Genomic DNA, 21767 nt, shown 5'->3' on the forward strand with positions numbered 1-21767 from the left:
TTTTTGATGTTTACTTAGATGAAATTGATTTGAATGTTTTTACAAATGAATTAAAGAGCCACTATTAATACGCAATTTGTGCATGGAAGGTAGGACTATTTTATAGACCATACCTGTACAAGAGGTGAAGATTCATGCAGGCGACAAACTCAATGCGGTAGACATTATGATGAATATATTACTGTGTTGAAAATCCTCTACAAAGGTTCTTGTGAGGTTCTGTTCTCACAAGAATGCTGTCCTGGAGAGACACACTTTTTTTTTACAAGAGCTCAACAATCAGGACGCCCTGTGGATAAATTTGTAGCATCCTTAGGAACTTTGACAGCCAGAAGCAGCTATCATGACTTGAAGGATGAGATAGTCTGGGTTTATCCCATGGACAAAACCAACAACAACGAAATTCAAGAAAAGTTGTTGTCCATAGAAGAACCAGATCTGGAAACAGCCTTAAACATTGCAAGTGGGACTGAACACTCCGAAATGAACATGAGGGAAATGGGCAGCTCCAGTGATGCCAGGCAATGCAAGGAGAATAAGACAGCACAATGGCCAAGGGGGAAAGAGTTAGCCAAAAGCAGTCATAAGATTCCAAACAGTCAAGATGCCAGAAAAAAGGCCCTGAATAACTATGATTGTGTGTGCTTCAAAAGTAGGAGTAAATCGCACGTGAGAAATGCGAAACACTGTCCAGTGTTGTCACAAACATGTTTTAAATGGAACAAGAATGGTCATTTCACCTGCATTTAAAAATGCCATAGTGCTGTGAAAGGTAAAGTAATACTGTATCTAAAGTAGGAGGGGAAGATGGAGAAGGAGAGGGTAACTATGTGTTGACAATAACTGAGTGATACAGTTAATGAACAGCATATGGTGAAGGAGATTTAGCTGTAGCAATGAGGAGGAAGAGGAAACCTCCATATTGGGGTACCAGTATAAATGGCCAGGATGTTAGGGTCATAGCTGACTCTAGTTCGCCTTTTAAGTTGATTGGAGAGGATATGTTTCAAAAGTTTCAACCTGCTGTACTCCGGGAATCCAAGATAAGGATTTTCGCCTATGTTGAGAAAAAACGTATGTTTTGATGGCAAAGTACTCGATGGTGTGGTAAATGTGGCACCGGAGGGGTCGAACTTGTTAGGGTGAGAGGATCTTGGAGAAATTAATATCATTGTTGACCCCAAACTCACCAATTAAGTGATTCTCAGAACCAAAGTACTAATTGTTGGTCAAGTCAGCAATAGTGATCTCCAGGCTAAAATATGGCTGTATCTTTTCCGAGGTATTTAGCGAGAACATGGGGAGGCTTAAGGTTTTGAGTATACGATCATCCTTAAACAGAGTGTAATAAACAAGGTGCGGAGTGTGCTGAAAAGAAGAATTGCAGGGAGAAATTAAAAGAGGGTGTGCCTTGAATATCATCAAACCTATCAAGAGTTCAGAGTGGTTGACCCCAGTGGTCTTACAAAACTTTAAGGTTGTGTGTTGACTTACGTAACCTGAATTGTGACATTTGGGTTGATCTGTAACCTCTCTCCAAAATAGTTGAAATACTGAACACCCCCAAGAATGATGAAGTATTTGCATGCCTTCACATGTCTACCATATATCATCAATTTGTATTGTGCGAAGAATCCAAACACCTTACAAATTCTGTAACACTGGACAATGTCTATCGATATAAGCACATGCCATTTGGGGTAGCATCAGCATTCTTTGTTTTCCAAAGGGGGATAGGAGTGTTGCTCAAAAACATTAGTTTTGTGGCATTTTTTTCGGGATGACATCCTGGTTTGTTGGAAAGATGAGAAGAAGCAGGGCAGTAGCTTGTGTTGAAAGTCCTGAGGGAGCATGGATTAACGCTACACATGGACAAGTGTACTTTTCCTGGAGAAAGGGTGGATTATCTGGTGCACCCAATTTCAAAAAAGGAGGTAGAACCCAAAATGAAGGTCACAAGGACTGGTGAGGAGTCTTCTGCCGAAGGGGACCTAGACCATATAAGGTCATTCCTAGGGTTAGAAGAGTATTATTTCAAGCTCACGCCACTTTTTGCTGACGAGACAGCACATCTAAGGAAAGCTTTTAAGAAAGAATGAAAAGTATATTTTTTGTTAAAACTGTGAGTCTCCCTATGCGCAGATCATGGGGGACATAGTTAGATATCAACTATCTAAACCATTTGCCACAAGGTTACCAGTATAACCAATATTGATGCCAGCAGCTATAGCTGAGTCCCTGTACTGCTCAGAAGTGTAGCAAGGGTGCCACTGACCCAAATGCAAGCAAGGGAATGGGTCCCTCATCCCATTTGATGATCCTAATGCCTTAGCTTGTTCACAGCCCCACCAGCACCATTCCTCAAGCTGACCTTTTTGCAAACATCACTTTGCAATCTGGGACTTGTAGTTTTGGATTTCTTATTCATGAACAACGCAAGGATGTTTGACATGCAAGTCCCATGAAAGAAACATTTTGCCGCTGGAGTGCTCCTTTCTACAAAAAACAAATGTTCAGGTTTTTGCGGCTATTGCACAACTTTGCAGTATGCCTTTCCTCACCTTAAGAAAACATCGTCTCTGTTCCTATCACAGCTGTGGCCTACACATTGGAACATATAAAGTTTGATTAATAAAAAGACTGGCCCGACGGAAGGTGACACACATTGGCCACTTTTCTGGTATGACACTCACTATCAGGAACTGGGGATGATTTTCCTGCTATGAACCCTAGTTTGATTAAATATAATCAAATACTGCCATTGTGGCTGATGCAACGTCAGGGTGCATGTCCTTCAGTCACACCGAGTGTGCACCTGCTGTACTTCTACTTGTAAATTTCTCACATTCTTTCAGTTTCCTTTCATAGGTCCATAAAGCTAGCTCCCTCCCATATAAAAGTGCTTCGAATCATGGTTGGGGGTGCACAGGAGGCAGAAACGATGCATGATCCAAGTTTCTGGCTTACTTTCATTAATCATTCACCTTGTAAATCAAACACTCACTCGTTCTTTTAGTCAATATCCTTTCGTTCACTTATCTTGCCTTCATTCATTCCTCCATGCGCTCACTCTTCCGTCCCATAAATCAGCCGTTCACTCTCCTACTCAAGCATTTTAGCACAGTCAACATTTCTTTCATTTAATCAACCAATCACCAAGTTTCCCACAAACTTGTTTACCCATTCACCACCCTCTTGCCCATTGCCTCAGCCCCATTCAAGGAATCCTCTTTACTTTAAAGCACTTCCTGTTTCACCCATAACCCATTTTATTCACAGACAATTAATCACTAGCTGGTTGGTGTACTCACTAATGCTGTTCGTTATTCACCTTCCTGAGCATTTCTTGAACTACTCTTTTTACATGTCCAGCTCATGTATTCAGGGTAAACAATGGTTCATGGGTGGCCTAAATAGGTCCTGAAAAGAAAAGGTATGCTTTAAATCAAGCATAAAGCAGAATGTGTAGGGTTGCAAGTAGAAAATTATTTATAATGTTCTACTTGCAACCCTACACATTCTGCTCCCAAGCTTAATTTAAAGCATACCTTTTATTTTCTGGACCTATTTAGGCCACCCATGAACCATTGTTTACCCTTAATACATTGCAACCCCAGGTTCACTTAATGGGGTACCCTTGTCTCCTATAACTACCCAGCTCATGTATTCATCACTTATTTTCTAGAACCATAAAGTTTCATATGAAATAATCTGTATTCATATTAACATTGCCTTTCTGTCTTTCTTTAGTTAAGTTATCAGCTAGGTGCCATTAGGGCAGCTGAAAACACATTTAAAGTGTTTTCTTCTTACATTAATTGTTAAAGGAATGTATTGATAAGGGAAAAAATGCCAGCCAGAACATTAAATACTAGTCATTGCAAGTGGTTTGTTTCCTAATGTTTCTAATAAAGGATCTGAAAGAATCCCACAGTTCTTGATTCCCTAGACATGCTTTGAATAAGGTAGCAGGCAAAAGTTAAAAGCAAAATGCAATACATTTAGTTTAAAAATAATTGACAAATATATACCAATGAAAGCATGACATTGAAAAACGAAAGTGACCAGCTTCACTGAAATATTTCCAAGCGTTTTCTGTATTTTTTTTAAGCAAAGTAGTCTACAAAGCAGATTGGCTTTGTGTTACATAAAAAGATTCAGTCAATTCGATATTTAAATAATCATTTTAAATTGCCTTATTTTAAAACAAATATCTTAACCTCTCTTGTCAGATGTATCCTTTTTTGCAACTTGGTTCTTATTACTTTGCTTTTTCCATTTTAAACAGGACTACAAGAACCATAATGCAATTCATCGACTGCTCACGCCTGCAATGGAAAAACACGAGGCCACTGGGCAGGGTTCAATGGTTGTTTTCTTGTACACACACATAGCATGAAAGCCTTTTCCTTCATTGTTTCTACAAAGTACATTTGTGTTTTTCATACTGGAATAAGAGGAATGTTCAGCAGCATTGCAGTTTTATAGGCATATTACCAAGCCTTAGCGATAATTATCGCTAAGCGCACTTAGCGCTAGGATAATTATCGATGGGTAGCGTGGATTTTTATCACTGAGATAGCGTGCTATCAGCAATGCTTATCTCAGAAGTGATAAAAATCCTCGCGCTAACTGCCAAATGAGGGATTATCGCTGGAAAACCAACGATAATCTCTCGAAGTTTGGCGTTAGCTTGATGATAGGGGCTCACAAACTTAGCTATGATATCCACCTTCCATAGGATATTATGGCTAAGTCAGGAAAATACCAGGTGTAACAAAAGCAGCACCAACCCCGGTTAGCGCTGCTTTTTTAATCACTAACAGGGTTAGCGATATCCTTGATAATAGGAGAAATGTCGCTTAACAACATTTCTCCTATTATTTTTCTCTGGAACGCCTCCTTTGCATCTCATTACAGATGCAAGGGGAAGCGTAGAGAAAAAGGGTGCTAACATGCAAATTTGCGTGTTAGCACCCTGTTGCTGATAGGGAGATAATTTTATCTCCGCTTTCTTGGCTTTTAAAGCCAAAAAAGCGGAGATAAATCCCTTGATAATATGCCCCTTAGTTTCCAAACTAACATCCTTCTCTCATGTATAACAAGGGAGTCCGTGATACCAAAGCCTTGTCTGTGGGCCGGCTAGGCAGTGGACCAAGCACATGATTTTATTGGCAGATGAGGAGAATGCCAGACGGTTGTAAGGGAATTATTGCCGAAAGGGGAGTCTGAAAGGCTTTACTGAATTGCAAAATGGGCTTAGTGCACATTAAAAAGCCATTTTGTGGTTGCAACCCCTATGACTTTGTGACTAGCAGGGGACTGGGAATTCAAACGTTTCTGTTTTTCTATGCTCTATGTTCGGTAAAGAATTAATTTATATTCAAGGGGCATGTAGCGGTTAAAGATGTAATGTGCTTTAAATTGGACTTTTTTCAAATCATTTTTAGTAAAATATTTACTTTTCTGTTTTGCATACCTGAAAACAAAATACAAATATATAATAAACAGAAGTTAGTTCTGCTGGTTTCACTATGGGCAATCCTATATCTAGACTATAATTAATCCGCCAAATATATATATTTACTGGATTTATTGGAGTGGGGAGACATGGTGGGGGCCCCATCAGAATATCCTGCAGGGGGACCCCCTAAAGTTTCGTTGTGCCACTGACAGACACAGTCCTCCTCTTACTCTGACAATAAAAACCTCTCGTTGCTCTGGTAAGGAAGCCAGTGCTTCATTTGTACCGGTGGTTGCAAGTTGTGGGCACTCGCACTCCTTCTGGAGACCAGGCTCCACTCCAGAGGAATAAAAAAAAAACGTTTTAAGCACTGAAGAAACTCGTACCCTTGCCTTGGTCATCAGTACCGCTCTCCAATGCAAACTCGGACAATCAAAGGTGGGTCTGACTCGCGTCAACCAGGTCACCCGTAATGTCTGTTTGGTCTGCGACCTTTGACATCAATAAGAGAAACGTTCATAGCTGAGCACTGGAGAAGAGTTCGATAAATAACGCGGCACAAAACCCAAGCTGTAGAAGGAAATGAAAATCACTAATGTTTCTATGGCCCGTTATTAATTCCGATCCAAGCCTGATTCATCATTCTCCCGTTTTGCGAGCCCCTAATAGCGATTCATAACGAATCGCTATTAAGGACTTGCAAAACGGGATTCATGTAGGAATTGCAATAAATATTGCGATTCCTACATGTTCCTTATTTGCGAGTAGCAAATTGCTAATCGCAAATAAGGAATAACTCCCCATGCATTCCTATGGTCCAAAAGGCCCATAGGAATGAATGGGGAGTATTCCTTATTTGCGATTAGCAATTAGCTAATCGCAAATAAGATAGTGATTTAAAGGGTGCCAGGGGTGTCCAAAGGACACCCTGTAGCACCCCTTAAATGCAAATTGAAACAGGTGTTGCGCACACACACATGTCCAAAGGACATGTGTGTGTGCAACATGCAACTTAGAAAAATGCTTTTAAAAGCATTTTTCTAAGTTTTCGCTATTTACCAGGAGGTTTGACCTCGCGGTAAATAGCGGGCCGAAATTGCGAATTCGCAATTTTTAAATGGATGATGAATTGCATTTAAGGAATCTCAAATAGAGATTCCTTAAATGTAATTCCTCGCAAAATAGCGAAATCGCTATTACCGATTTTTGCATTTGGGATGATGAATCCCAAATGCAAAAATAGCGCTCGCAAAGGGCCAGATTCTCAGAATCTGGCCCTTTGCGAGCCGATTTCGGCTTGATGAATCAGTGAAGTCTACTGAGGAGTGCGGAAAAGCAAACATTCCCGTTCTTATTTGTGTGAGGGTCGACCATTTATTCCTGGAACCACAGCTCCCCCCACAGGTCATAGAAAGAGTTTCACTTTTAGAACTAAAATCCACAACTCCACATCTCTTCTGAGATAATTTGGTTCTTTCACATCAGCTCTTGACGACTAATTAGAAAATCAAATAATGCCGGGGTTCGGTTCCATGATGTGCAATGACACAGTAGCTTACATCACTGCGAAAACCGTGAGACCAGGCACTTTTCTCAGTGCAAAAATGCTCATGTTTAATCGCACAGGCTGAAAAAGGCTATTTAATCTTCTGGCGATGCAAACAAGCATTGTCAAATCCAATAGCTCTCGCTTATGTAAAAGCTATTGGCTTTGCCAATGTGTTTTAGCCATGTTGTACACCAACATGGCTGCTGTTCAGCGTGGCTAAGCGTTAGTGGCGGAAAGGAGCGTGGAATGGAGTGCAGTGTTGTGGACAGCCGCGGGCCGTGGAGGGATTTACGGTGGGGCAGGGAGGCGGGGAGGGGGAGGGGCAGGGTGGAGGGACCTAAAAACTGGCATATGGATAATTGCAGGTAAGTACACAATTTAATTATTAAAACGAATTTCGTAGCGCGCGCTGCATCGCAAAATGCGATGCTGTGCGTGCTACGAATTTAGTTCTATTAATTAAATTGTGTACTTACCTGCAATTATCCATATGCCAGTTTTTAGGTCCCTCCACCCTGCCCCTCCCCCTCCCCGCCTCCCTGCCCCACCGTAACTCCCTCCACGGCCCGCGGCTGGTTGTGGAGTGGAATGTTTTGAACTGCATTGGCGTGGAGTGCAGTGGTTAGAGTAGAGTGGCATAGAGTGCAGTGGTTAGAGTAGAGTGGCATAGAGTGCAGTGGTTAGAGTAGAGTGGCATAGAGTGCAGTGGTTAGTGTAGAGTGGTGGAGAGTAGAGTGGGGCAGCGCAGAGTAGAGCAGCGCAGTGAGCATTGGTTTTGAGTACAGTGCTGTAGAGAGCAGCAGTTACAGGACAGTGGCATAGAGTGAAGTGGTGCAGAGTGGATTGTTTCTGAGTAGAGTGAAGTGGTTTTGAGGAGTGCACTGTAAAATGCGGTGGCATAGAGTGCAGTGATACGAAGTAGAGTTGCAGAGAGTTCAGCAGCGGAGAGTGCAGTATTGCAGAGGAGAGTGTCAAAGTGGAATGCCATAGAGCGGACTGGTGCCGAGTGGAGTGGAGAGGCGCAGGGTAGAGTGCAGTGGAATAGAGTGGAGTGATGCAGAGCAGAGTGTGGTGGTGTACACTGCATTGGCATTGAATGCAGTGGTGTAGAGTGTAGTGCTGTAGAGTGCAGTGGTGCAGAGTTCAGTGGCATAGAGTGCAGTCTCACAGAGTAGAATAGAGTGGTGCAGAGTGCTGTGATGTAGAAAGCAATGGTGTTAGAGTATAGTGCAGTGGTACAGAGTAGATTGGCGTAGAGTGCATTGGTTTTGAGTAAAGTGGTATACAGTGTGTTGGCATAGAGTGCAGTAGTTAGAGTAGAGGGATGAAAAATACAGTGGTACTGAGTAGAGTGGCGTGCCGTAGAGTGGAATGGTGCAGCGTACATTGCAGTGGTGTAGAGTGCTGTAGAAAAGAGTGGCATAAAGTGGAGTATGCATGGTGTGGTAGTGCGCCGCCATTACAGACAATGCATCTTTAATTGAAATAACCAATGCATTTGCACAGACATACAGTTTTAGTGCTAAAAGTATCTAGTGCACATACAGTATTATGAGACTTTTTTTAAACCTAGTGTATTGATTTGTTTTGATCATATTGAAATATATGTTTCCTCCTCACTTCAGAATTACCAAATAATTTGCTTCATGTGTGCTTTCCTACTTGATATAGTCTAAAATATCTGCTCAGTTAATTTACAGACATTTAAAAAAAATTGTGTGCTAGAAAAAAATAACATCGTACCCGTCTTCCTTCAGCACACCTCCAGTTTCTCACTTTAAAGACAGACACAAAAAAGTAAACACCAAGGCCCACATGCATCATTGTGATATTTTGCACTTCTTAATTTGCGAAAAATAAGGAATCGCAAATTAAGAAGTGCAAAATGCTATGCATCATTATTTTCGGTATTCATTTGTGATTCGGTAAAAATCGCAATTTTTACCGAATCCCAAATAAATACCGAATTCTTACGTTAATTTTCGCAATTCCCATTGATTCCTATGGGCCCATAGGAGTCAATGGGAAGGCATTAGCAAATTGCGAGTGGCACTTTGAAAATTTCATGGGTGCAGGGGGGGTCCAAAGGACCCCCCATGCACCCCTGAAATGTATTTTTCGCATCATGTTTCACACACACATGTCCTAAGGACATGTGTGTGTGAAACATGAATGTTGAAAAAAAAAACATTTTCAGCATTTTAAACACTTTTTCCAAATTTACCGAGTGGTTCAACCACTCGGTAAATTTGACACTCTAACTGCGAATTTGCACTTTTAAAAGTAATGATGCATTGCTTTTAAGAAATCGCACATCTGCGACTTCTTAAAAAGCAAACGCAATTTTAGAACTCGCAAAAATGTTACGAATTCTAAAATTGCTTCATGCATCCCAAAAAGCACTTTTGGAATCGCAAACAGCCGATTTTAAGGAATCGCACCGTTTGCGACTCCAAAAATGCTTGATGCATGTGGGCCCAAGCTCCCTGGAAGACAGAGCCTGTCATTTGGCCTCTGTCTTTAAATGCACAGCAAATGTGACAAGATAAGAATAAGATTTAAAGGCCTGGTTAAAGAAATCGAGCACTGGTAGAAGTAAATAGGGTATGCTCCAAGGGAAGGACGAACTCAAGCTGGACAGCTTAAAACAAATAAAGTCAGCAAATAGAAAGCAGTTACAAACCACAAAGCCAATGATAAGCAATAGGCAAAATACATTTCCAGGGAAGCTTCCCAAATGTCCCCAAGATGTTTTCAGCAAACTATACAGCTGCTCTGTCTGGTAGGCATGGACCAAAAAAGGAAGAAACCAATAGCCATTTGAGCTATGTAGGTGAACAATTCAGACATTCCACCAGTCATTAGGAACGATATTCCTCAAAAAGCTTGTCTATTGTACTTGACATTCCCTTCTTAGACCTTAATGTGAGGGGTAGACTTTCTTTTAGTTCCTAAAATGCAGCCGCGGCCGGTAATGGGAGTACCGGCTGGGCGGTGGCGTGGGGAGGGGGAGGGGCAGGTTGGGGGGTAGTAATGTATGGATTACGGACTTTAAAAGGTGAGTAGACATAAAAATAAATAAAACGAATTTCGTTGCACACACTGCATCACCAAATGCGATGCAGTGTGTGCAACGAAATTCGTTTTATTTATTTTAATGTTTACTTACCTTTTAACCCCATGGCTGCTCAGCATATTCCCCTGCTGTGCTGAGAAATCGTCAATCCCACACAACATGACGAGCTGGGCTCGTCATCAGAGTAGCAGGAGGCTACTGCATGACGAGCCCAGCTCGTCATGAGTGTGGAAGGGGTTAAAGTCCGTAATCCATACATTACTACCCCCCACCCTGCCCCTCCACCTACCCACGTCACCGCCCGGCCGGTACTCCCACTACCGGCCACGGCTGCTTATATGTATGATGTTGGGATTAACTCAACCAATGCGAATTGACTACATTATTCGCTCAGTGAGAGTGTCAAGGAGTGACGTGAATCAGAGAAGTATAATGCTGACTCGACTGCCTGTAAGGAGAGATGATGGCGTATTGCCTGTTCAGGGGGATAGCTACCAATAGTACAGTAGGTGTGGTGGCAAGCTGCTTCTCGCTCATGGCTGTTTGTTACTCTCAAACCAGAGGATTTCCTTGCTTGAATTAAGGTACATTACACCCTTGCTCGGTTAGTGCACCTGTGCACCTGTTCAGAAAGTGGTGTGACACTATATGGGGATGTGGAACGCTTCCCCCTGGGTTACAAACCACCTTTTCATTGGTGACTTCACAACGTGAATAAAAGGGTTTGTGCCACCTGGTGACTAAATCAATTCTCTGTGGTCTTGCATCTGTGTTTGAGAGGACGCATGCATCGATGAAAACCGAGGTAGAATGCTGGAGATGATGCACAGGATGCTGCCATTAATGTCTCTTACCAACAGCTGTACTAAACCCTAAATGGTGCCCCTTCACTTGCAGTCAATAGCTGCAACAAGATCACCCAATCCAGAATTAATGGAAGACCCTAGCCATGCACAACCACCCTTCGCTGGCTCTGAGCAGCCACCCCGAACTGCAAGGTAATGCGTGCAACCACAAAAGAGAGCAGAAACCTGTACGGTAATGCGCGCAAGCACAAAAGTGAGCAGCGGCCTGTAAGGTAATGCGCGCAACCACAAAAGTGACCAGTGACCTGCAAAGTAATGCGTAACCATGAAAGTAGGTAGCGGCCTGCAAGGTAACACGCGCTACCACGAAAGTGGCTAGCAGCTTGCAAGGTAATGCATGCAAACACAAAAGTGGCCAGCGACATGCAAGGTAATACGCTCAACCACAAAAGTGAGCAGCGACCTGTAAGGTAATGCGCGCAAGCACAAAAGTGAGCAGCGACCTGTAAGGTAATGCGCGCAACCACAAAATTGACCAGTGACCTGCAAAGAGAACAACAACGACAGAAACACCACCGCCCTGCTGGACAACCTCGCCAACCTCGGACTCAAGCAACTGGTGAACACTCCCACCCACTACGCCGGCCACACGCTTGACCCCGTCTTCTCATCCAGCAAGCACATCTCCTTCAGCCACGCCACCGGACTCCACTGGACCGACCACAGCTGCGTCCACTTCAGCTTCAGAAAGACTGCGACCCACCACCACCCGCAACAGGTTCCCCGCCGGAGCTGGAGCAAGATCACCACCGAGCAGCTCACCACCTCCCTCAGCCAGAACACACCCACCAACACAACGGACCCAAACGAAGCAGCCAGCAACCTCACCAAGTGGCTGACCGCCTGCGCCGACGACCTCGCACCACTAAAGAACCCTCCCAGCAGACCCGGCAGCAAGAAAACCCCCTGGTTCACCAAAGAACTTAAGGAATCCAAGAAGAACTGCCGCACCCTCGAGAAAACCTGGCGGCTCGACCAGACCACAGACAACAGGACCGCCCTCAAGCACGCCACCCGCAAACACCACCAGCTGATCCGCGCCACCAAGAAGTCGGCACTCAAAGAATGACTGGACAACAACGCCCGCGACAGCAAGGAACTTTTCAGCATCGTCAAAGAGTTCTCCAACCCGAGCGCCGGAAACAACGACATCACTCCCTCGCAAGACCTCTGCAACTCACTCGCCAGGTTCTTCCACCGCAAGATCACCGACATACATAACAGCTTCGACACACAGACCACGCACCCTACCGCCGAACCAACGCCCGCCACCACCACCCTCTGCAACTGGACCCCGGTCAACACCGAAGACACCACCCGCACGATGAACTCCATCCACTCCGGATCACCAACCGACCCCTGCCCACACCACGTCTTCAACAAAGCCGACGCCATCATCGCACCCCATCTCCGGGACGTCATCAACTCCTCCTTCCACACCGCCACCTTCCCGGAGAGCTGGAAGCACGCCAAGCTTACCGCCCTCCTGAAGAAACCAACAGCGGACCCCAACGACCTCAAGAACTACCGTCCCATCTCGCTCCTTCCCTTTCCGGCCAAAGTCATCGAGAAGACCGTCAACAGACAGCTTGCCGCCTTCCTCGAGACGAATGGATTCCTCGACCCCTCGCAGTCCGGGTTTCGGGCCAACCACAGCACCGAGACCGCCCTTATCGCAGCCACCGACGACATTAGAACCCTGATCGACAACGGGGAAACAGCGGCCCTCACCCTCTTGTACCTCTCTGCGGCGTTCGACACCATCTGCCACCGCACCCTAGTGAAGCGCCTCAGCAACATCGGAATCCGAGAGAAAGCACTGGAGTGGATCATCTCGTTCCTCGCCGGAAGAACCCAGAGAGTCCGCCTCCCCCCGTTCAGATCCGAGGCCACCGAAGTCATCTGCGGCGTACCACAAGGATCTTCACTCAGTCCAACCCTCTTCAACGTCTACATGAGCCCCCTCGCAGCCATCGCACGCCAACACGACCTCAACATCATCTCCTACGCCGACGACACCCAGCTGATCCTCTCCCTCACCAACGACCCCACCACCGCCAGAGCCAACCTACACGAAGGGATGAAGGACGTCGCCGACTGGATGAGGAACAGCCGCCTTAAACTGAACTCAGACAAGACGGAAGTCCTCATCCTGGGATCATCACCCTCCGCCTGGGATGACTCCTAGTGGCCCCCTGCCCTGGGCACCGCTCCCAAGCCAACGGACCACGCACGCAACCTGGGCTTCATCCTGGACTCCTCCCTGTCGATGACCAGACAAGTCAACGCCATCACATCTTCGTGCTTCAACACCCTGCGCATGCTCCGCAAGATCTTCAGATGGATCCCCACTGAAACCAGGAAGACCGTCACCCAGGCACTCGTCACCAGCCGACTAGACTACGGGAACACCCTCTACACCGGAACCACAGCCAAACTTCAAAAAAGACTCCAGCGCATCCAGAACGCCTCCGCACGACTCATCCTGGACATCCCCTGACACAGCCACATCACCAGACACCTGAGAGACCTGCACTGGCTTCCCGTCAGCAAGAGAATCACGTTCAGACTCCTCACCCACGCACACAAGGCTCTCCACGACCTGGGCCCCAAGTACCTCAACGACCGCATGACCTTCTACACGCCCACCCGCCAGCTACGATCAACCAGCCACGCCCTCGTCACCATTCCACGCATCCGCAGAGCCACCGCCGGAGGAAGATCCTTCTCCTACCTGGCAGCCAAGACCTGGCACTCCCTCCCCACCCACCTTCGGTGAACCCAGGACCATCTCTCCTTCAGAAAGCAGCTCAAGACCTGGCTGTTCGAGCAGTAGCATACCCCCTCCCCCAGCGCCTTGAGACCCTCCCGGGTGAGTAGCGCGCTTTATAAATGCCGTGATTGATTGATTGAAAGTAATGCGCAACCATGAAAGTAGCTAGCGGCCTGCAAGGTAACACGCGCTACCACAAAAGTGGCTAGGAGCTTGCAAGGTAATGCATGCAAACACAAAAGTGGCCAGCGACCTGCAAGGTAATGCGCGCAACCACAAAAGTGACCAGCGACCTGAAAAAAGTCATGCGCAACCATGAAAGTAGCTGGCGGCCTGCAAGGTAACACGCGCTACTACGAAAGTGGCTAGCGGCTTGCAAGGTAATGCGTGCAACTATGAAAGTGGCCAGCGACTTGCAAGGTAATGCACGCAACCACGAACGTGGCCAGCGTCCCATTTTTGCAGGTTTGTCCCACACTGGGGTGGTTCGTCCCGTTGCCTGCACTCATCTGGTGTTGGAAACCAAGTGTCAGGTTTGTTAGTGCTCAGGGTGTCCAATGTCACTAGTTCAGTTTTCTAGGAGCTGTGAAGGAGGTGTCTGACTGTGGCTGAGAGGGAGCAGCACAATACAGCTTCAGGGGCATGGTCGCTTTTAGTGGGAAATGTGGATACATGCAGTTAAACTACCTTGAAAGTTTGAATGAAAGCTGTGCTGGGGCGTATGCTGGGACTTCGGCCCTTGGTGTTTATTTCTCCCATTAACTCCTTCGGTGCTCATGACGAGCCCAGCTCGTCATGAGTCACAATGGAGCTGTGCTCATGATGAGCCAAAAATCAAACAGTTTGGTAAGTTGGAGACTAGAGATTGTAACACAATAATACTTGTGTCAAAGACAATTCCTTTACAACTTTACATTTTGGTAAATACACCATGATAATAGGTAATGTCTACCCACTTTCCCTCCAGGTAATATTTAGTCAAGTTGTTTTGTTTTGTCCTTTTGTTCACCACAAACTTACTAACAGCTTTAAAGGTTAATTCGAAATAGTCCAAAGAGGGAGACCTTGACTAAAAACAATGTCTCCTGGTTTCACAGTTTCCAACTAGCCCATTACACCACAACTGGGTGGCAGTGACTCTGATAAAAAGGCCAAGGGACTACAATTCCTAGGGAATATTACTATATTGTGGACGCTCCCCAGAATTATAATTTAGTGTTCATATCCAGCATTTTTGGGTAAAGTAGTAAATTAAGGATTAGATGTTAAGTGTTGTGGGGGAGTCTGTCCACCCCAGTGAATTGCCCAGTTTTATAGGGTACTGTCAAGGTGTTTTTTCTAGGACTTGGTCATAGTATTTTGCCTATTTTTATGCCTTCCTTTGCACCCAATATTTTCATATATTGGGAAAAAGTAGATTGTTGGACCTTTTCTTGGGATCCTGGGGAAGTAGGTGGTTACTAGGCAGCATCTGTGGTGGATACTGTTCAACATTGGTGATTCCAGTTTTAAGTCTATTTTATGGCATTTGGATGACCACATTATTTACTTTGTCACCCCAAAGTTCCAACAGCGAGCAGTCAAGGTTTACTCCAGAAGGTGGTAAAGGGGTCGGAACTCGAGTACAGTATGGCGCAGTAATCAGACTTCATTAGCTCAATATCCAGATGAGTTATATCTTTCAAAAGAGCCTCATTTAGAGGTTATAGAATTAAATCCCAAAAAATGAATTACGCTGCTCTGAATCTCCCCCGCTCCCCAACTAATATATTCTGACTTCTCTGTGGGTGCAGGGTGCCAGCATTCAAGCAATGAATTGCCATACATGCAAAGTGTCTATACATAAAAAACTGTCCTGTGAAGTTATAGAGGAAAGCCGGTTCACCGAATGGCCACATGTCCAGCACTCTGCTCTTTGAGCATCCTCCATCTATATAGAGGTTATAGCCTGCATGTACTGCCAAACAGTGGCGGTCCAGCCCCTGCCAAAGTGGTGGGGTAGGCCTGAGGAGGGAGATGGGGAGGGTGGGGTAGGGGGTGCTACAAAGTAGAAATAATTTGTAAAAAAAATTACTTACCCGATTGCCGCCGTCTGTTGCTTTACGCTCTTCTGGGTACAGGCTCCCAGAATGCACAGCAGCCAATCATGATGCTGCAGGAAAGCTGCTTCAGGATTGGCCTGAGTGGTGGGACTTTGCACTCCCAGGCAGACTGGGAGCCTGTGCCTGCTTTCTCCAGCCCCAGCTAGCCCCAGCAACGCAGCTGGGGCTGGAGAAAGCTTCACTGCGCATGAGTGTTTGGCCGGACTGAAATGGCCAGCTAAACCCTCATGCGCAGAGACGGGACAAGGGAGTGCACTACCACTCCCCCACCAGTGTTATCCCTCTGGATCCACCCCCAAGACTCCTCAGCGTCCTGCGGGCGGGTCCAGAGGATTAAAATAAAACGATAATAAAACAGGTTTAAAACCCGTTTTATTTTTCGGGTGGTGGCGGTGGCAGCGCTCTTCTGCCCTAATGGAGGGGCCGCTGCTGCTGCCAAGTACCAAATGCCGGATGGGAGATGCTGCTCCAGGACCAAGGTGCAGTGAAATGATCAGTGGGAGTACACAGCATGAACACTGAGGAGGTGAGACACAGGCACCAATGCAATCATGACTCAAAAGAAAGAGAGGCCTGGAAAAGAAAAAGCAGAAAAGCTGCAAAGTCTAACCACACAAGCAAGCATGATACTCTATCCAGTGTTACCAATGCTACCTTTCAACCTACCATTCGTGCCATCATTAGTCGTGAATGTAGGTAGCAGGTATGCAAATCAATAAATGATGGCACTACCGAGTGGTCTTGCCTACTCCACCACATGTGGGAAACACACAAGCTGTTCCTCAATGCATACACTGGGCCAGCTGATAACTATGATGTTGTGCTAACTCCACTAAATCTACACATCAGTAATAATTTTCTCTTTCTTGTTCCATATGTAAATGCCCCAGAGGGCTGCTTTACTGCTGCTGTGACTACTTCTTAGGAATAGTCACACATTCATGGCTGTAAACACAAACCTGATTCATTCTGGGGCTTCTTCCTTTTGTTTTTCTAACCTGTATCATGCATCAAGGCAGGAAGCACACCATGTAAGATTGCAGAGTAGCTGTAAGTAGGGCTTATGGTTTTATTTCTCTAACAAACCTTGACATGACTTTGAGCATCCTCAGGAAGGCACACCAAATAGTTTGAAGGCCTATGGTCCAGGCTGAGCTCCAGCTTGCATACCTTCCTGAATGCATACACCTTTTGTTGTGGTGGATGACTACAGCAAATATCCTGGGGTCATTTTATGTTCATATGACTTGGGCTGAAGAAGTGACACTGTTGCGATGGAGACAGGGTCCCCGAATGGATTTGGAGCTCAGTTCACCATATCAAGCTCTGTAGATTCTGACCCTTGCCTTAGCACACACAACAATCATGTGGGTGCAATGAAGTATTTTCTTTGATCTGGATTACAACCCAGCTTGAGACACGATGGTCTGGAGGGACACCATGCACACTCTTTACTCAGCATGACTACTGTCTGCTCACTGCAGAAGACTGGCAGTGGTGGCAGGGATACCAACTTCTACCACAATATTGAATTGTTCTGCCAGTGCCCTGCAACCAGGTTCTTGTCCATCTAAGTGGAACATGAAGGCCGCATGTGTATACATTGCCACTGTGTGTAGACGATGGATGTATGTCATTTCAACGCATGCTATTACAACGCATGCCTTTACGATGCAAGTTTTACAACGCAAGTCGTTACAACGACTTGCGTTGGGGGCGCTGGATAGTGAATAGTTTAATTTACTATTCCAACTCCAGTCCCCGTGGATAGTAGGGAAGGTGTTGGATAGTAAATTAAAACTATTCCCTATCCTAGAGCGCCCCCCAGCGCAATTCATTGTAAAAGTTGTGTTGTAATGGTTGCGTTGTAAAGGCACCTTGTTGTAAAAGTTGCGTTGTAAACGCTGTTCCCCGTAGACGATGTATGTGGAGGATGTGCACCACATGTGCCTAAAGCCACAGTGGAATATTTTTGTGTTTTCATATCCAAGTGGCACCTAAGATGGAGAGTGGAGAGAGCCCCAGATAGCAATTTGAATTGCAGGGCTCTTCAGGGACATTTAAGAGATCACTGGTAATGGATTAGATGTTTGGGAGTGGAGGCAGATACATTTCAAGGCATGGGCAAAGCGTGCTCTGGCCTGGGGCCCCAGCCTTTCAGGTGCCCCCTGACAGAGCCAGTACTGTTCTGCAGAGTCTTTCCCTGATGGCCTTGAATAATTCTTAAACAGATTGTTTTAAATGCCGATTTCCTTTAGTTTATTTTTAATGTGGGTGATGTGTGAGAGTCTATTACAGACATTTTGAAGAGCAATGTTGTGCTTATGTTTCATGCTACTTCCTTAAAAACAAATATTTTCGATCGAAACAAGACCTCTCATATGAGAAATGGGAGGGTGTCTCACAGATTATTTGCAGTAATATTAATGAGCTGCTGCTGTGTTGCAATATTGTCACTATTCCTGAATATTAGATGTAAACACATTTAGAATTTGGACGAGTGCGCAGGTGCACTCAATGACCTGGTCAAAGAGGGCACTGAAAGAGCTGAAACTGGATTTTCCCTTGTTCATGACAAGGTCAGCTCGTCATAAGCACAGCTCCAGTGCACTGCATGACGAGCTGACCTTGTCATTAGCATGGAAGGGGTTAACACCTCATGCCACATAATATGGTACATTGATGTCTCTACCAACATGTTATACCTGACAGTCTTCAGTGTGGTCTTCCCCAAAACCTTTTGCCTACTTACCTCCTGTTGCTGAAATTTGTTTTTGCTGGCTGTAGGACTCTGTGCACTCTACCTCTGCTAACCAGTGCTAAAGTGCTTGTGCTCCCTCCTTAAAGCATGGTGAAATTGGCCTACACCTGATTGGCACATTACTTTGAAGGCGAGAGCTACTGACTGCCCAGAAGGGGCATTGAAAGTGCCTTTGTATGAGGGAGATGCTGTTTAGAAACAGATAGACCATGGAAGAGCTTAGGCGAGATGAACCAAAGGTGCCTGCTGTAACCAAGGAAGGGACTTGCACCACTCTGCAAGGGTGAGGGCTGGGAGCATTTAAGTGCCCTCACTCAATAACTGAGCTCTAGAACAGTGGAATAAATGTATAAGATTCATTACAAAAATTTAAAAAATGCGGTACTGAATTTTTGCCACGAAGGTTCTCAGCAAATAGAGTTTTGCAGAGTAGAATTTTGATGTGTTGGGAGGAAATTGAGGTTTAACACCACCTCAGATTCATCCCTGCGTGGGTGTTCTGTTGAAGTAAAGTTTTGGGGTGTCAAATTCTGGGGGTTCCCTGCGCCCATAATGGTACAGTATATCCCCTATAGAAGGACCTTGAACTATGGTGGACCAATCTAGGGAAATGAATGCTTGGTACTTGTCATCACTGAGCTCTAGTCACAACCACAACAGGGCTGGGCATTGTGTAGCTTATGTAGGAGGTTTTCTAGGAGGTGTAGGGAACTGGCTGTGGTATGTCCATGACCTTATTGAGAGATGCAAAAAAGTCACATGGGCCTGCTGGGCAGTGGTGTAGCAAGGGCTCCATGGAACATAATGTAAAACAAGGGAAATGCTTCCCCACAACCTCCCTCCCATCTCCACAATTGGATAAGAAACAAGCATCTGCAGTGCAATCGGTCTCACATTGGTAAGAGTTTAAGCTATTGGCATTGTAAATGACAATGCTTTTTTTATTTATGTTTTGGTTTTAAAACATAAATAAAAGGCTTTGTCATTTACAATGTCAATAGCTTAAACTCTTACCAATGTGAGACCGATTGCATTCCAAATGCTTGAAGGCATGGCTGAGTTGCCCCCTTCTGTCTCCCATGGCCCCTGAAGAGCTCCCCATTTGCTACGAGTTAAATAAACAAACCGGTGGTCACAACTGCGCATGAGAGACCCTCCTGCAGTAAGATAAACTCATTTAAAAAATAATGCTTACAGACTAAAGAAGAAGTACTGTGTAACGGAAGTAATAGTGCCAGTCCTCATTGGAGGTTACACATGAAGACAAGGTGGAACTAAGGAGGGACTAACAAGCCTAATAACGAATCAGAAGCCAGCATTTACAAAGGACAATGACACAAGCCAATGACAAATATGGGCTTTGAGTGGGCGGGGCTTCAAGTACATACTGCAATGCAGCATGGCTCGCAGACTAGGGCATGCGCTGCCCAGGCTCGACCTAAAAACTGTTTTCATTGGGCTGCAGTGGGATCCTTATGCCCCTTGACCCCGGTGTCACTTAATCTACTGCATCACTAACAGCTATGCCCAGGAGCCAACCCGAGCAGCTGAGTGGTAGGACCCTCAAAGGAATCATTGTTGCAAGAAACAGGTGGTGTTCGCGGACCCATCTCTGCCCCATGGACAATCTCTATAAAATTGATGGAAACAGTAGCATTACTCATGGGGGAGAAAGGCAATCACTGCATCTAGCTTCTTGGGGTGGCCACTTTTTCATTACCGAGGAACATACACATCAATTCCAAGCGGAAAACCGCGCATTTTCATTGTCCGTCACTGAATAAAACTGAAGTATATTTTGGATATACCATGGAGTTTCAGGAAAGTGAATGAAGTGTAAATTGTTTAAACTGAAACCACCGTACATCTTAGGACGATCATTTTAGCAAAAGAAGGTGGGTTTGTGCATTGCAAAAGCATCTGAAGAGATTTTGTGCTATTTAAGGCAATTTCTAGACCATCACTGTGCACAAAAGTGGGATATTTCTGTAAAGTATATAATTGCATGGACAGAACTGCTTTGTTCTACATGAGGTAAAGTGTCCCTCAAAGTGCCACTCACAGGGCAATGAAATGTCAAATATAACCACTCTGAGAACGTGGAAATGTCACACATGGGCAACAAGTTGGAAACTTGGCAGCTACGCAGTAGTAAGTGATGCTCCTTGTTGTGCTTTTTCCTTGATTAATATTGCCATCTGGTGTCCAAAAGCAGAACTGCAATCAAACCAGGGTCACGGTGAAATGGCTAATAATTGAGTTGTGTAGCTAACAACCAATATTTTTTAAGTTCAAATGTTTTTATTGAACAGCAAACAAGGTGACCATACACAGTAAATAAAATGAATGTACATTATAACAATCCAAATTTGTTGCTTAGAAGATAAAGGAATTGGACTAATAAAATAAGAAAGAGATATAGTAAATGTACAAAGAATAGATATATATGCATTCAAGGATAATAAAAGAAGATGTTATGAAACAATCCGGGAATTAGGGTGGTTTGGGAACCTCCTGTTGAGACGGTGTGGGTAAAATTAGTTAATAATCTTGACGTTAAGTGGTGTTTCGTCCCAGATAGAAGAGAAGCTGTCTAAAAAGATATGAGTGAAGGAAAAAGGAAACTTAGTACCATAAATCAAATTAATTTGTTACCAAACTCGCTCCCAAAAAGTGTGCACCTGAGGGCATGTGAATAACATATGGAAGAGGTGGGCATTTGGGGAGGAGCACGTCCAACATGTATCAGGGGTAGTGGAGAAGTGTTTACTTAGAATGGCTGGTGTAAATAAAAGTCTATTGTAGACAAAAAATAGTGTTTGTGTGATATTAGCTGCTCTAGAAGCTTTACGTAATTTGGACCAAATGTTTTTCCAAAGTGAAGTTGGCCAACAAATCACAAAGTCATTCTTCCAAGCTTCCGCAATCTTCGTTTGCTGTCTGTCAGTAGTAGTGCTTTGTAGGTGTTTATAAATAGTCGAAGCATTGGGAGAGGTTTGTAACAGGGTATGAAGTTGTAAAGAGGGCTGTGAGGTGGTAGAAACAGCAGGTATGATAGGGAATACATTTCCAAGATAGTATTTTTAAGTAGAGTGTATTTATGGATGAATGAATTTGGGAGATTAAATGTTTGTTTGAGTATGGTAAAAGGTAGAAACTCTGAATCCGAGAACAGC

General features: G+C 44.8%; 1 pseudogene; it reads left to right on the plus strand.

The window, feature by feature from the left end:
* Positions 1–378: 378 nt before the first annotated feature.
* LOC144773888 (uncharacterized) overlaps positions 379–21767 on the plus strand; it is a 70966-nt pseudogene continuing 49577 nt past the window's right edge.

The sequence above is a fragment of the Lissotriton helveticus genome, chromosome 8 (assembly GCF_964261635.1).
Source record: "Lissotriton helveticus chromosome 8, aLisHel1.1, whole genome shotgun sequence".
Taxonomy (NCBI): Eukaryota; Metazoa; Chordata; class Amphibia; order Caudata; family Salamandridae; genus Lissotriton; species Lissotriton helveticus.